Below are 14330 nucleotides of genomic sequence, written 5' to 3' on the forward strand. Positions count from 1 at the left end.
GATGTTTCTTAATCTACAATTGCTCTTTGATATAAAGTTCTCTCTTACACATATATGAATGTCAATGCATTTGTTTCTCTAGTCTACTCAGACTAACACAGCACACATATGGATGTGTATACTCACCCATATAAAATTTTTAATGGGAATAGAGAAATCCGTGCCTTCTATGTAGGATACCTACAAAGAGCTGCGGTGGTGTAGTGAGTTGCGTGTTGGGCTACTAACAGAAAGGTCAGCAGTTCAAAACCACCAGCTACTCCATGGGAGAAAAATAAGGTTTTCGGTTCCTGTAAAGATTTAGTCTTGGAAACCCACAGGCGCAGGTCTCCTCTGCCCCGTATGGTTGCTACAAGTCAGAATTGACAAGATGGCAGTGAGTTTTTGAGATGTAGGAGACCCAAGTCCAATTCTGCCAATATCCCCCATGCTCAGCTTTGTTTGTCAATAGAGGTTTACATCTTGTTTTCAAATTTAACATGTTACAGCAGAGTTTCCAGATTAATGCATTAGGAAGAGACGTCTGGTAATCTACTCCCAAAATTCAGCCTATCAAAACCCTATGAACCACAATAGTCCAATCCACAACCAATTAAGGAGACAGTGTAGGACAGAGCAGCATTTCATTTCATTGTGCTTTAGGCTGAAATGCATCAGACCTACCCATGGGCTTTCAGTAACACACATGATTTGTAACAATGGTAATTCTTTATCTATCACACCCAAATTCTTAAGTTAATATATGAATGCTACAAACTTACAAAAATACAGTTGAAAATTCCATTTGTATTTATTTGTCATATTTAGTTGTACAAATTCCATTTATACATTTTCATTTTAATATTTAGTCCCGAGTGAAGATGGTAAACAATGACTGATATAAGAAGATAAATCGGTAACTTTCTAAAATTCAGAACTCACTGTCATCGAATCAATGCAGCCTCATAGTGACCCTGTAGAACAGGGTGGACTGGCCTCGGCAAGTGTCCAAGACACTATAACTGTTAACAGGAGTAGAAAGTTCTGTCTCTCATCTGAGGAGCACCTGATGGTTTCAAACTGCTGACCTTGCCGATCACAGCCTAATTTGTAACCATTAGACCACCAGGGCTCCCTTATATTAAATAAGTATACTATCAATATTAACAATTCAACCTGCAAATGATAACTTCCATTTTTTTGTACTTAGAGAAAGCAAGCAAACAAACAAAAAAGCTCCGATGGGAGGAGGTTTCATAGTACACATTTTTCCCAAAACTCGCTCTGACTTAGTGCACCCGATGGCATCACCTGGGAAAGTTCTCTCTGGTCACAGGGAATTTTTCATAAAAGCAATTTCACTCAAACCTCGTTTTTCTGTGATGGATGATTTATGAGAAGAGCGTGTGGCTGTGAAATTTTGTTTCTGCTCAGGAAAAATGCCACAGAAACTGCTGTGATGTTGAACACAGCTTACAAGAACAGCTCTATGGGAAAAAACTCAAAATGTACCAATGGTTTTCTCATTTCAAAAAAGGAGAAATGTTGCTTGATGACAAACCTCATTCTGGATGTCCATCAACTTCCCAGACAGATGAAAATGTCGACTCAGTGCATTTGGAGTTCGTTCCACCAGGTCAGACTTCTAATCAATCTTTCTACTTAGAGGTTTTGAAAAGATTGTGTAACAGTGTGCAACAAAAAAGGCCTGATTTGTGGCAGACAGGGAACTGGTTTTTCCACCAGGATAATGCACCTGCTCAGGCAGCCATCTCAGTGAGGCAGTTTTTGGCAAAAAACAGCATACCTCCCTTTCCCCACACACTTGACTCACCTGACCGCACTCCTGTGACTTCTTTCTGTTTCCACAAATGCCGAGGGACAGGAAAGGACAGCAATTTGATGACCTAGAAGAGGTGAAGGAAAAAGCAAGGGAGGTGCTGTCAGCCCTCCAGACAGACTAGTTTGAAAAATGTTTCCAAGAATGGAATTGCAGATTTGACATGTATTAATTGTAATGGAGAGTACTTTGAAGGTGATAAGGTTGTTTTGGGAAAAAAGTAAAATAAAATACAGAGCTTTGAAAAAAATTACCGTTTTTTGGGGGGAGGCTGGGGGTGTAGGTACCTCCTAGTATATAGACTTTCTATTTCTGAAGTTTTGATAGGATTAAAAAAAACACTAAGACTTTTGTGATATATCTTGATAATGAACAAAAAGCGTGCTGGATTGACACAGGGCTGCAACAATGAGCTCAAACATAAGAACAATTGTGAGGATGGTGCAGGACCGGACGGTGCTGACCCAGGGTGGCTGCGTCTCAGAACTGACTTGATGGCACCGAACAACAGCTCCATTTTAAAAATGAACAGCTGACAGCAGCTCCTGTGCTTTGCCCAACCTCGTACAGCCGGCAGTAGGCAGAGTTAATCGTTCACCTTAAACTCGGGCTCTTTGTTACATTTGTCTCTCCAGGTAGACTTTACACACTTTCAGGGCAGATAGTCAATATTTCAACTCAACACAGTTCAATCAAACAGAATGCATATGTAATTCCACAGACCCCAAGGACCATGATCTAGCTTCCCAGGCTGACGGGGCGCAGTGCCTTCCAGTGTCCAAGAACCTCCCTCCAGCATGAACACAGGGCTAGAAATTCCTCCAGCTCCTCTGGTTCGGGGCTGCTAAGCACAAAGGCAGCAGTTCAAAACTATCAGATGCTCCACAGAAAAAAGATGAGACTTTCTACAAGAAACGACACATTCTTGGAGACCCACAGGGGCATTTCTCGTCTGTTCTACAGGGCTGCTAGCAGTTGGGATCGACTCAATGGCAGTGGGTTCGGTTTGGATTGTGTCTCAAGTTGCCAATTAGAAAGAGGAGGCGTTTTGCTTACTTAAAGATTTAGTGTCAGGAACCCAAAAGGGAAGTTCTCTGTCCTACAGAGTCACTGTGCGTCAGAATTGACCAGATGCCTGTGGGGTTAATTCTTCACCCACTACCCACCAGAAATCACGAATTGCCCACACATATCCACCCACTTGTTTGACAAGATATTTTATAAAAAGAACCTTGAACAATAGGCTGCTTTTGGAAAAGCAAGCAGGTGCTTTGTAAATGGGGGTGTGATATGAGAGATTTCCACTTGGACAAAAAGGCAACTTGAAGCAGCTGTGATGAATCCAAGAAGGGAAAAAGAAAGGATTATTTACATGTCTCCATTTTCCTCTTTTTCTTGAAAACAAATAGAGACCAAAGAGCTTGGATTTCTATTAAATGAGGAGGTATTGGGAATGAAGAGCAAGCACACATTTTAAGTAAAAATCAAGTGTCCGGACAATAGAGAGGCCATGCGAGATGAGATATAAATCCACTCATCCCACGGCCCTTTCCGATGCGAGAAGCGAACTGTTTCACAGAGAGAGCCGACACCCACTTCTGTGCGAATGTCCCAGTGATGACGTAAAAGGGAAGCTAGTGAACACACGTTTATTTTTAATTGTACATATTTCGAATGGGTGAACATAGGCCAGCGTTCAACAAAGATGAACTGAAATGAGGATTAAGAGGGAAATAAGAGCAAAAAGGGAAATGGGAAGCCTCTGGGAGAATGAACACAGCTCCCATCTCCGGAGTTTGAACAGTAAACCTTCGAGAATTAGCGATCCTTAGTGCTTAGAGAATTAGGGTGAGGACTCTTTCAGCCCAAGTAATGAAACAATTATTGCGGGGGGTGGGGGGGTGTTGTTTATTTGTTTCCAGAATGTAACCTTAGCCTGGTTCACTGAGGCATAACTCCATGGAGCTCAGGGGAAGTGCAATATAAGGACTAGCTATAACAGTATGAGCCTTTGGGGCCTGAGCGTGGCTGAAAAAAATACAGCCAGGTGTAGGCATGATGGCTGGGAGTTCTTTCAAATACTGCTTCTCCAGGGAGCCCCGTCTCTCTCACCTTCAGGCTGCACATTCCACTTGACAGTAAGACTAGTCAGCAAGGCATTTGATACCCTTTCCCCGAGCACAATCACATGGATACTCAAACACCTTCATAAAGTAGAACACTAGGAAGCTGTGGTCCGAATAATTGTTGATTCATCATTTGCAAGTGCCTGGCATTCTCTAGAAAACAAGGAATGTCTCACACTGCCCCAAATCAAACCGATCCCAACTCACTGTCACAGAGCTGATGTGGATGCCCAACGACCCTACTGGCCAGCGTAGAACTGGCCCCTGTGGGTCTGTGAAACTGTGCATCTTTACTGGAGCAGAAAGCCCGCTGTGTCTTCTGCAGAGTGCCTGGTGGTTTCAAACTGCTGAACTTGCCGTTAGCAGTCCTGTGCACAGCTCCTTACGCCACCAAGGCTCCTTCTGTTGCCCCAGGCACCACATTAGAGAGCACTGATGATTTGGGGGTAGAAGTCTTGCCTCCCATGGTTCATCAAGATAGACAGAAAATGTCGATGAGGCCAAGGATTCCTTTTTGTTTGGATCCACTATCAACGGTCACTGAAACAATAGTCAAGAAATCAAGTGACATCATGCATTGGGCGAATTTGTTGCAAAAGACTTCTTCACAGTTTTCAAAAGTGAAAATTTCATCATCAGGATTAAGGTAGGCCTGACCCAAGACATGGCATTTTCAATCACCTAATAGGCGTGTGGAAGCTGGACAATGAGCAAGGGAGACAACGGGTTCCCACTTGTGAATTACGGTGTGGGCAAAGAATACTGAGCATGCCACAGGCTCCCAAAAGAATGAGCAAGTCTATGTTGGAAGAGTGCAGTCAGGATGCTCCTTAGAAGCGAGGACGGCAAGACCTCGTCTCACTTACTGTGGACATGCTGTCACGCAGGTCCAGGCCCTACAGAAGAACGTCAGGCTTGCTACCCTAGAACGTCAGCAAATAAAAGAAGACCTCGATGCAATGGCCTGACACAGGGGCTACACAAAGAGTTCCAACACAGGGACGATTGTGAGGATGGTGCAGGGCTGGACAGTGTTTCATTCGTTTGGACAGGGGCTATGAGTTAGAACGGCCCCCACAGTGCCTCACACCAACATGGCCTTTCATCTGGGAGACCTGGGTTTGATTCTTGGCCCATGTACCTCATGGACAGCCACCACATCGGTTACTGTAGGGCTAGGTGCTGCCGTGCTGCTGCACACAGCTCAGCAGAGCTTCCAGATTAAGAGGAGCTAAGCAGATGGGTCTTATGAATTACTTCTGAAAAGCAGCAGGCAAAATTCCAGGGGATCATAACCCTCAAACCAAAGTAGATGGTGGATGTGGGGAAGCAGGGGTGAGCAGCCTTTTGTTCTGTTGTGCCTGGGTCAGCAGACAAATGGACAGCAGCAACAACACGCCCCACACCAGGAAAAGAAGGGTTCTATTACAAGAATTTTCCACCTATTACTCTTTTATTCAACTTTTTGATTCAATTTTTATTCAACTCTTTCTTAGAGGTCTTACATGTTAAATTGTAGAAAAGGTAGCAAATGCAAATAAAGAAAAAGTGGGCTAGATTCCCTACAATCCACCGCCCAGGATAAACACTGTGAACATGATCTTACTCCAGATTGTTTTTTCTCCTTTGAATTTACACTTTCACACATCTTTGGGGGCAAGAATGGGATCACATTAATCAGATTATTTTGAACCTACTTTTTCACTTATAATATATTATCGACATCTTTCCTCATGTAAGAAATCTGTAACCTGATTTTATTTTTAATGACGGTGGCATTCCACTGAATGGATTTATTGAATACTCTCTGCTTAGGGTCATTTAGAATGCTTTCTTCTTCTTTTTTTTAATCTTATGAAGAATGTTGTGGTATAAATTCTTTCAGCTAAATATTTACTTACTTCGCCACCTCTCTAGAATAAATTTCCAAAGCTGGAATTCTGTCAAAGGGTGTACACATTTAAAGCTTCTGGTTTTTATTGCAAAACTGCCACCCAGAAATTTGCCATTTAAATTTGCAGGTTTTAATGAACATTTGGAAGGAGTGATTTTGCAAGCTTGTCGGTTACTCTTATTATCTTGTTCATTTTCCACCCAGCTCTTGCCTGTATTATAAGAAGGCAGCCTGCCAGGTAGTGCAGGTATGTGGGTAGCTATAGAATTACAGTGTTGTGGTATCTAATTTGAAAAGCCTTTAGGAGCAATTTCTTATTTTTCAGCAGATCATCTTAATCCTGTTCCCACTTGTCTCTTTTTTTGGGGTATTGCTTCAAAGATGTGCTCCTTATTGACTGCTCAAGACAATAAGCTTACTCTTTGAGCAAGTATAACAGTCTTGGGAGGTAGTTATTCTCCTAGTGTGGAATTCAATTAAATCCTGTCTAGGAATTATTTTTGAGCCATCACTTTGGGGTTACCATGAGCAGCCCAGGATGAGCTTGGGCCCAAACTTTTCGTCTGGGTCGGGTTGGCGAGTCGGGCTTGGGGAGGTGTTTTTCTCTAATTTTCCGCCTTTCGCAGACTGGTGAGGCTGTACCACCTTATTTCACACTTACACCAAAAAAAAGGGGAGAAAAAAAAAAAAGAAAAAGAGAACCTACTCCCATGTAGCCAATTCTGACTCATAGAGACCCTGCAGGATGGAGTAGAACTGACCCCTGGGGTTTCTGAGGCTGTATGTTTTTTGGGAGCAGAAAAGCCGCAAGTTTTTCAGTCCAGCTCGGGGTTCACACTGTTGGGCTGTGGTGAGCAGCTCACCATACCACCAGGCTCCTATGTGAAGGTGTTGAGGGGCAAGGGGGGCGGGGGGGTGTTGGTAACAATCCCAGTTCTTTATAAGCAAAACAAAACAAAAACGCAAACTAGTTGCTGGCAAATTGATCTGAATCATGGTGACCCTTGTGTGTCAGACTACAATGGTGCCCACAGGATGTTCAATGGCTGATTTTTCAGAAATAGATAGCCAGACCTTTCTTCTGAGGCACGCTGGGCACCATCAAGCTATCAAGATTTAGGGAATGGGTCGTGCCACCTGGGTAACTTCATTTAAATAGATTCCATCTTTAGAAAGTTTAAGTGCATTTCTAAGGCTTGAACCTAAAGATCTTTGAGGAGGATTTCACTCTTGGAAAGTGTCCTCTAAAACAAAGTGTCGCAGAAGCTGGTCAGGGGAAGAAAGCAAAGATTCTGCTGTTTTAGTTTGTTTCAAGTTATAGAAACATCTCAAACACCTCTGGGTGTGTGGGTGCTGGATGCATAGCGGGTGGTGGCCCGGGGGTGTAGCCTCTTCCTGATCTTTCGTAGACACAGCCAATGCAGTTGCTCAGATTCAGAGGCCAGAGAGCGCCTCTGGCAGACCAACCATGGCAGTACTGTCCCGAAAAGGCTTGGCAAGGTTACACGGCTGGAGGGCAGGTAGGTAAAGTTGGTGCAGGGGGAGAGAGGTGCCGCCGTGGTGATTGGGATGCGCTTGGATGCCTGCTGCCCATTCACTCTGAGGCTGGGTCTTTGAAACCATTACAGGAAAATAATCAGCAAAGGGAGAGCCGCTTTCTCCTTTAAAAACACATACTGCTGATGGAACCATGGACATATAGCTATCTGGTTGGAGATTGCCTGAATGTATATTCGGAAATGCATGCATTCCAATACTTGGCAAAGTCTGAAAAGATGCAGGCATTTGCATCTTGTTATCAAGTTACCCAGACTCCACACGGCTGCCTTTGATCTGCTCTCTCCGTCTGCTTGGGACTGTGGTCCGCCGTTAAAGGAAGAAGCGTGTCCCTTACATTTCCTTTCCCATCAAAGTTGCTTTTTATCACCTTGATATTCATTTAAACAGATGCAGGTTTCAGGCTCATCATTACACATGGATTGTGTTCACTTTGAGAATGTGCCAGTCGTGAGGTAGGCTGCAAAATGCTTTTGTTTGGTCTGGATGCTGCCTGACAGCCCGCGGTGGTGAGAAAGGCATTGCATATTTGATGTGCAGAAGCAGTAGCTTGGCGGTACCGCAGACTGAATGTGATGGCCTTACCCCGGGACCTCGTGGGTCCCACAGATGCTTCAATACATGTATGTCCTCTTGCTTAGGAAGCAATATCGATTTGACCGTTTTCCATTTTTTTGCCCCCAAACCTATTTTTTTACAGGTTAGATTTTTACTTTCAGTTGATACAAGAACACCTGGAACAGAATTTATTCAGTTTATATGAACAAAAGATCCTTAAATCTTTAAATGTACAAGACACGTGTTCAATATTATGGGAGACTTGCCACCACCAACCCCACTCCCCTTTTTTTTCTCCTGTAAGAGGCCGAGATGGAAAAGAGAGTCACTTCCCCAACATTCTAATGTCAGGGCAAGGACTACTTGCAGTGGCTCGCATCTCTCTCTGATGGCCTCCTTTATCCTGAAGTCAACAGTCACCGGAACCAAGAATGAGCATCCTTATCCAAGGAGTCCATCCTGAGAATCTCTCTCTATAGGCATAGATAGATAGAAATCGAGATCATGTTTAAGGCTCCTTCATATTTTGGTTATCAGAAATTGCATACATCATTATTTTAATTAGGGAATGTAGAGTCTGCACTGGGATTTAGGATAACTTCATTATTTCTCTCTCGGGGGTGGGTTTCATTTTGGGCAATGTTTTCTGCAAGAGCACAATTAGGAAGGTGGGGCAGATGTCTCAGGCTGTTGAACACAGTTAATGTACTTGGCTGCTAACCAATAAGTCAGAGGTTCACGACCACCGAGAGGTGCCTGCCAACCTACTTCCATAAATGCAAGTCATTGAAAACCCTGCGGAGTACAGCAGCTCTCTCTGACACGTGTGAGCCAGCATCCATGACAGCAGTGGGTGGTTGTTGTTGTTGTTGCTGCTGCTTAGGAGGGTGGGCATAGTATGCAGCCATCATGTTGCATCTTCAAATTTTATGTGCAAAAGCAAACAAAGAAAACAAACACCTAGTAATGTAAAGTTGGTGGAGGGTTTGAAACACATTGGGTCTATGAACAGATTTAGGGTCTAACAAAACAGGTCATTAACATGCTCCAGAAGATCTGTGAGTGGCAGGAGAGAACTTGCAATAGAGCAGCAGCATCTGAAATGTGGCACCACGGTCACTTGTCCAGTCTCTCTTAGCCCGGCTGCTGGTTGTGTTTTCCAGTCAAGATGCAGCCACACGTGACCCTGACCTTCTAGCTTCATGCCTGTGGCTTCAGAACCTGGGCTGGAATGACACCACTACCCAGTTCCCCTGCCAGCACCTCTGCGGCTCCTTTGGCTCTGTCACTGTCCCTCCATCCCCAGGATGCTCCTAATGCTCCTGCTCCTTGGCTTAAGGGCTCATCCCTCTCACCTGGACAATTTCATCAGCCTGCTACCTGAGCACTCCATCAACAACTTCTCTCTTCAGTGTACTTTAGATCTGTGCTAGAGCTTGGCACATTTTTGAGATGGAAGAGCCAATCCTCTCCCTCACAACAATTTAAAAATTATTTGAGAGCCATAGATATATTTTCATAAACAAATGGAATCACCTTTATCTGAATTATATCTTTAAAATTTTTTTCAATTTTACTTTAGAGCCACATGTATGTACCAAAAGAGATGCAGAAAGTTCACTCTGTGAGACTGCTTTAATGCCCTCTGGCCTCATGGAGGGATTTTGTTGGTTTTGTCTGTCCCTGTCCCCATGGAAAGAGGCAGAATATTTGTGAGAGCTGAAGCTATGGTGAAGGTTGAGGTGGCTCAGGATGGGAGGCAAACTCCTTGGAAAAGAGGCGGTTTGAATCAAGCAGGGAGAGAAGACACCATACTTTAATGAACCGCAGATGTCAGAAGCTACGGGCCATTCAGAACATTGTGGCTACAGAAACTACAGAATCCAGTGATGCTGCACTTAAGGTAAATTGAAATCTACTTCCTATACCATTGACATCACAACTTCCTACCCCCAAAATGTCACAGGACAAAGTGCTCACCTGCACTGAGACACCAACTTGAGAGGAAACAGTAAGAGAAGACCTACAATCTTGAAAAACAGTGCAATTACCTTAAAAACTAAATATAATAGGACAAAACACTAAGTAGAGAAACTCATTCAAACCTCGATGAGATACTCGGGGGTGTAAAAAGTTTGGAAGACTGTATCACTCTACACAGTGTATTTGCACATAGAGACTTCAAAAGGCTTCAACAGAAAACATGGAACGAAATGTAATTTAACCATGTTACTAACTGTCTGATGCCCCCTTCTACAGGCCCAGAGTAACTCTTGGACTTAGAGGGGCTGGAACGCGCGGAAGGAATGGTGACATTAAGAGCTGAGCACAACATCGCAAAGAGCATCTCCAGAAGAGAAAGATTTTTGCACAGTGAAATGTGCAAAAACCTGGAGTTAGAAAAACAAAAAGGTAGAACACCCTCAGCATATGTCAAGTTGCAGGAACAAAAGAAAAAAATAAGCCTCAAGTTTCAATAGCAAAAGATTCTATAGGAAAAATATTGAATGATGCAGGCAATATCAAAAGAAGATGGAGAGAATACACAGAGTCACTATACAAAAAATAACTGATTAACAGTCATTTCAAGAGGTAGTATATGATCAAGAACTGATGGTACTGAAAGACAATATCCAAGCTACACTGAAGGCATTAGCCAAAAACAAATTTCCAGGAATTTAAAAAAATACTAATTGAAATATTTCAACAAGCTGGTGAAGTCTTGGAAATTCTCACTCATTTATTCCAAGAAATTTGGAAGACAGATAACCTGGACAGCTGTCTGGATAAAGTTCCAATTTGTACACATTCTAAATAAAGGTATCCCAACAGAATGCTCAAACTATAGCACAATATCATAGATGTCGCATGCAAGTACAATTTGCTGAAGATTCATTCAACAACAGTTGCAATAGTACATTGACAGGGAGATGCCAGAGATTCAAGGTTAACCCCTTTCATCATACTTATTAAGTCTGTATGGTGAATAAATATCTAAAAAGGCTGCATATCTGAAGAAGAATGAGGGATCAGGATTGGAGGAAGGCTTATTAACAACCTGTGATGTGCACCTAACACAGCTTTGCTTGCTGAAAGTGAAGAAGTCTTGAAACGCTTGCTAATTAAAATCACTGACTGCAGCCTTCATTATGCATTGCAACTCAATGTAAAGACAACCCAGTCCTCACACCTAGATCAATAGACGACGTCATACATTTCATTGGACACATTTGCTGCATAAGACTTCTTTCTAGTGTTAAAAAGCAAGGAGGTCACTTTGAGGACTAAGGTGCACGTGACTCAAGCCATGCTATTTTCAGTAGTCTCATAAACATGTGAAAGTTGGACAATGAGTAAGGGAAGACCACGAAAAATTGATTCATTTGAATTACGTTGCTGGCAAGGATTATTGAAAGTATCATGATCTACCAGATCTTCGAAGAAATATATCCTGAATGCTCTTAGGAGCAAGGATGGCAACACTTTGTCCCATGTACTTCAGACATGTTATCAGGAAGGAGACCAGTCCTGGAAAAGGGCACTGGGGTTTGTAAAGTAGAGGGTCAGTAAAACAGTGAAAGATGACCAAGGAGGTGGATTGACACATGGTTAAAACAATGGCATGATAGGTAGGTTTATTGTGCCAACCTGGCCAATAGGAACATGTGGAATTAATAAGGTAGCAGTTTGGTTGGAGGACAAGGAAATAAATGGCTCAGCGACCCCCGCCTCTCTCTCTCTTGCTCTCTGGTGATTGGACCAGTGTGCAGCTAGCTGCCTTAGCTGATTCTCTGCTTCAACTTGTGAGCTACATTACCTGTGGGACACTCAACTCGTAGATTGTGTCGCTAGAGCTTGAGGTTCTTTCGAGAACTTGCTTGAGCTTGGGACTGTCAGATCTTATCATCTGGCTGACGGTTGGTGACCTGCCCTGCTGTTAGCTGCTTATGGCCAGACTGACTGCATTGCTCTATGGAAGACTCAGCCGTCTGCATCCTTGACCTTGGACAGAGCAACCTGAGTTGAAGGACTTCCAGTATATTAACTGTTTCATGGAAGTGAGTTGAACTGAGCCCTCTGTACCACTGTGTAGACTAATTAGCTGTTATATTCCCTCATTCTATATATATTTATGCACATATAGATATAGATATATATCCATATCCATAAGTGTTCTGGTTTTGTTTCTGTAGAGAACCCTGTCTAACACAAACGGGGTACAACAATGACCATGAAAATGAGACAGTATTTTCTTCTGTTGTGCATGAGGTGTCTATGAGTCAAAACTGACTTGACATCCTCTAACAACAATGATCAGGGAATGCTCACTGAACTTAAACACAAAAAATCTAGGGCATTCAATGGGTTTAACAATGGGTTCAAGCAATGGGCTCAAGTTGTAGGATGGTGCATGCAGGAATGGGCAGTGTTTTGTTCTGCAGAAGGTCTCTATAGCACAGAACCGACTTGATGGCACCGAACAACAATAACAGACTGGGTTCACTACTCACTCACCTACTTGTTGTAGTCATGATGGCAGCCCCCCAAACAGCAGCCTCTGCCCCAAGTGTATGTGATCTCCACAGTTCCAATGTCCAGACAATATCCATGTCGACCAGAGGCAAACATTTGATCGGTTTAATCAGTTGTGGTTGGAAGATGTGACCATGGAACAATTTTAGATTACTGGAATGAAGGGGGAGATGTTCTTCCTCAGAGGTGTGAGAGAAAGGAAGGAACAATTGTCAGAGGAAAATCTAGGATACTGTCCTCTGGATCCTGGGAAACTACAGTCTCTGAGCTAACATGTTCTCTAGTTGTAGGTCAATAGAAGGCCATTCTTCCGCATCAGCACAAGAATTACAAAGTCATATATTTCAGAGCAAATATGATCCAGCTCAGAAATAAAAGTCTTGCTTTATTATGTTAATAGGTCATGCCAGAATACGGTGGGTCCTAAGCCTGATCATTTCAGGATCATGAAAACCAGCTGCAGAGGCATCGAAACATCTGTAGTGGGAAGACAGAGGCCAAAGAACAGCCAGGGACATGGGAGTGAACCAAAAGCTAGAAGAAGGAATCAACATAAATGACACCATGGGTTGGACTTAATCAACCTCAAAACTGCAAACAACACATCTCCGTATTCTAAAGTCATCTGTTTGTGGCGTTTGTCTTATGGCAGAACGTAGGTAACCATGATAGCTTCCAAACCCATAGTACATCCTTCAGAATTCATAGTATATATGTTTCGCATAAAAGTATATTTGACTGTCTCTACCACTCATATCTACCAATCCACCACCACTATCAACAAATGTTTTGGTTGTCTTATAAAATCCTGAGATGCTATATTTTGCAGGTATTAGTATCCATAGATATTGCAGCTGAGTAGATGACTGTCCCTGTATAGGCACCTCTTAACAAGACTTATTTCTGACGAGATTATCCTGGGATTACATATTTGTATACTAGACGTCCAGCTATTAGAGAATCAGAGCCAAACTCATATTCAGGCTCATGTTCTCAGCATGCAGGTTTCTGCCTGGCACTTGTCAGGCCGTCAGCAAACAGTTTTCAATGGCAAGATGTTTGCCTTCAAGGTAGGACACCCAGATGTGGTTCTTGGCCAACTTCTCTCTTGCCGCCCTACTCACCTGTCGTTGGGAGCTTGTGCATTGCTGTGATTCTGAGCAGGTTTCAGCAGAGCTTCCAGACTAAGACAGACTATGAAGAAAGACATGGCCACCGACTTCCAAAACATCAGCCAAAGAAAATCCTGTTGATCACAATGGTCTGATCCACAGCTGACCATGGGGATGATGCACAACTGAGAAGCATTTTTTCTGTTAGAGGTTTCCATGCATCAGGATTATTATGAGTTGAGGTCAACTAGGTAATAACAATTGCTCTACTTAAAAATGTATGAAAGAAATGCTTAAAACCACATTACTTAAATGCTTTTAATCATTGGAGTTCTTTCAAGTAGGTCAGGAGAGGTGTTACCTCCACACTAAAATGTGCATGAGCAGGCTAGCAAAAAACATGTGTGGAAATACTGAGTGCTAAGTGTTGTGATCAATTAAAGCAGCTAAATTCCATCAGATGTAATACAGGCTTATTCCAAATTCCTCTTAGTTTGAAGTCTTCTTGCCATATTTTGCATTGGATCTTTCTTAGGGATTGTGATACTGTAAACCAGAGGTCTGAGTAACAACATGGTCTCATGAAATCAGAAGAATAGGATGAATTAATAGAAGTATGTGTTCATATGATTGCTGCGAGTCAATCATTCACATATTCATGTTTCTTTCAATGCAACAAACCCTCATTACACTGGGTGCAAAGGCCAACCACTGAGTACATGCTGTTCTTA

This window comes from Echinops telfairi, unplaced genomic scaffold (genome assembly GCF_000313985.2).
Source record: "Echinops telfairi isolate 266 unplaced genomic scaffold, ASM31398v2 ScPeMD7_2010;HRSCAF=2546, whole genome shotgun sequence".
NCBI classification, from domain to species: Eukaryota; Metazoa; Chordata; class Mammalia; order Afrosoricida; family Tenrecidae; genus Echinops; species Echinops telfairi.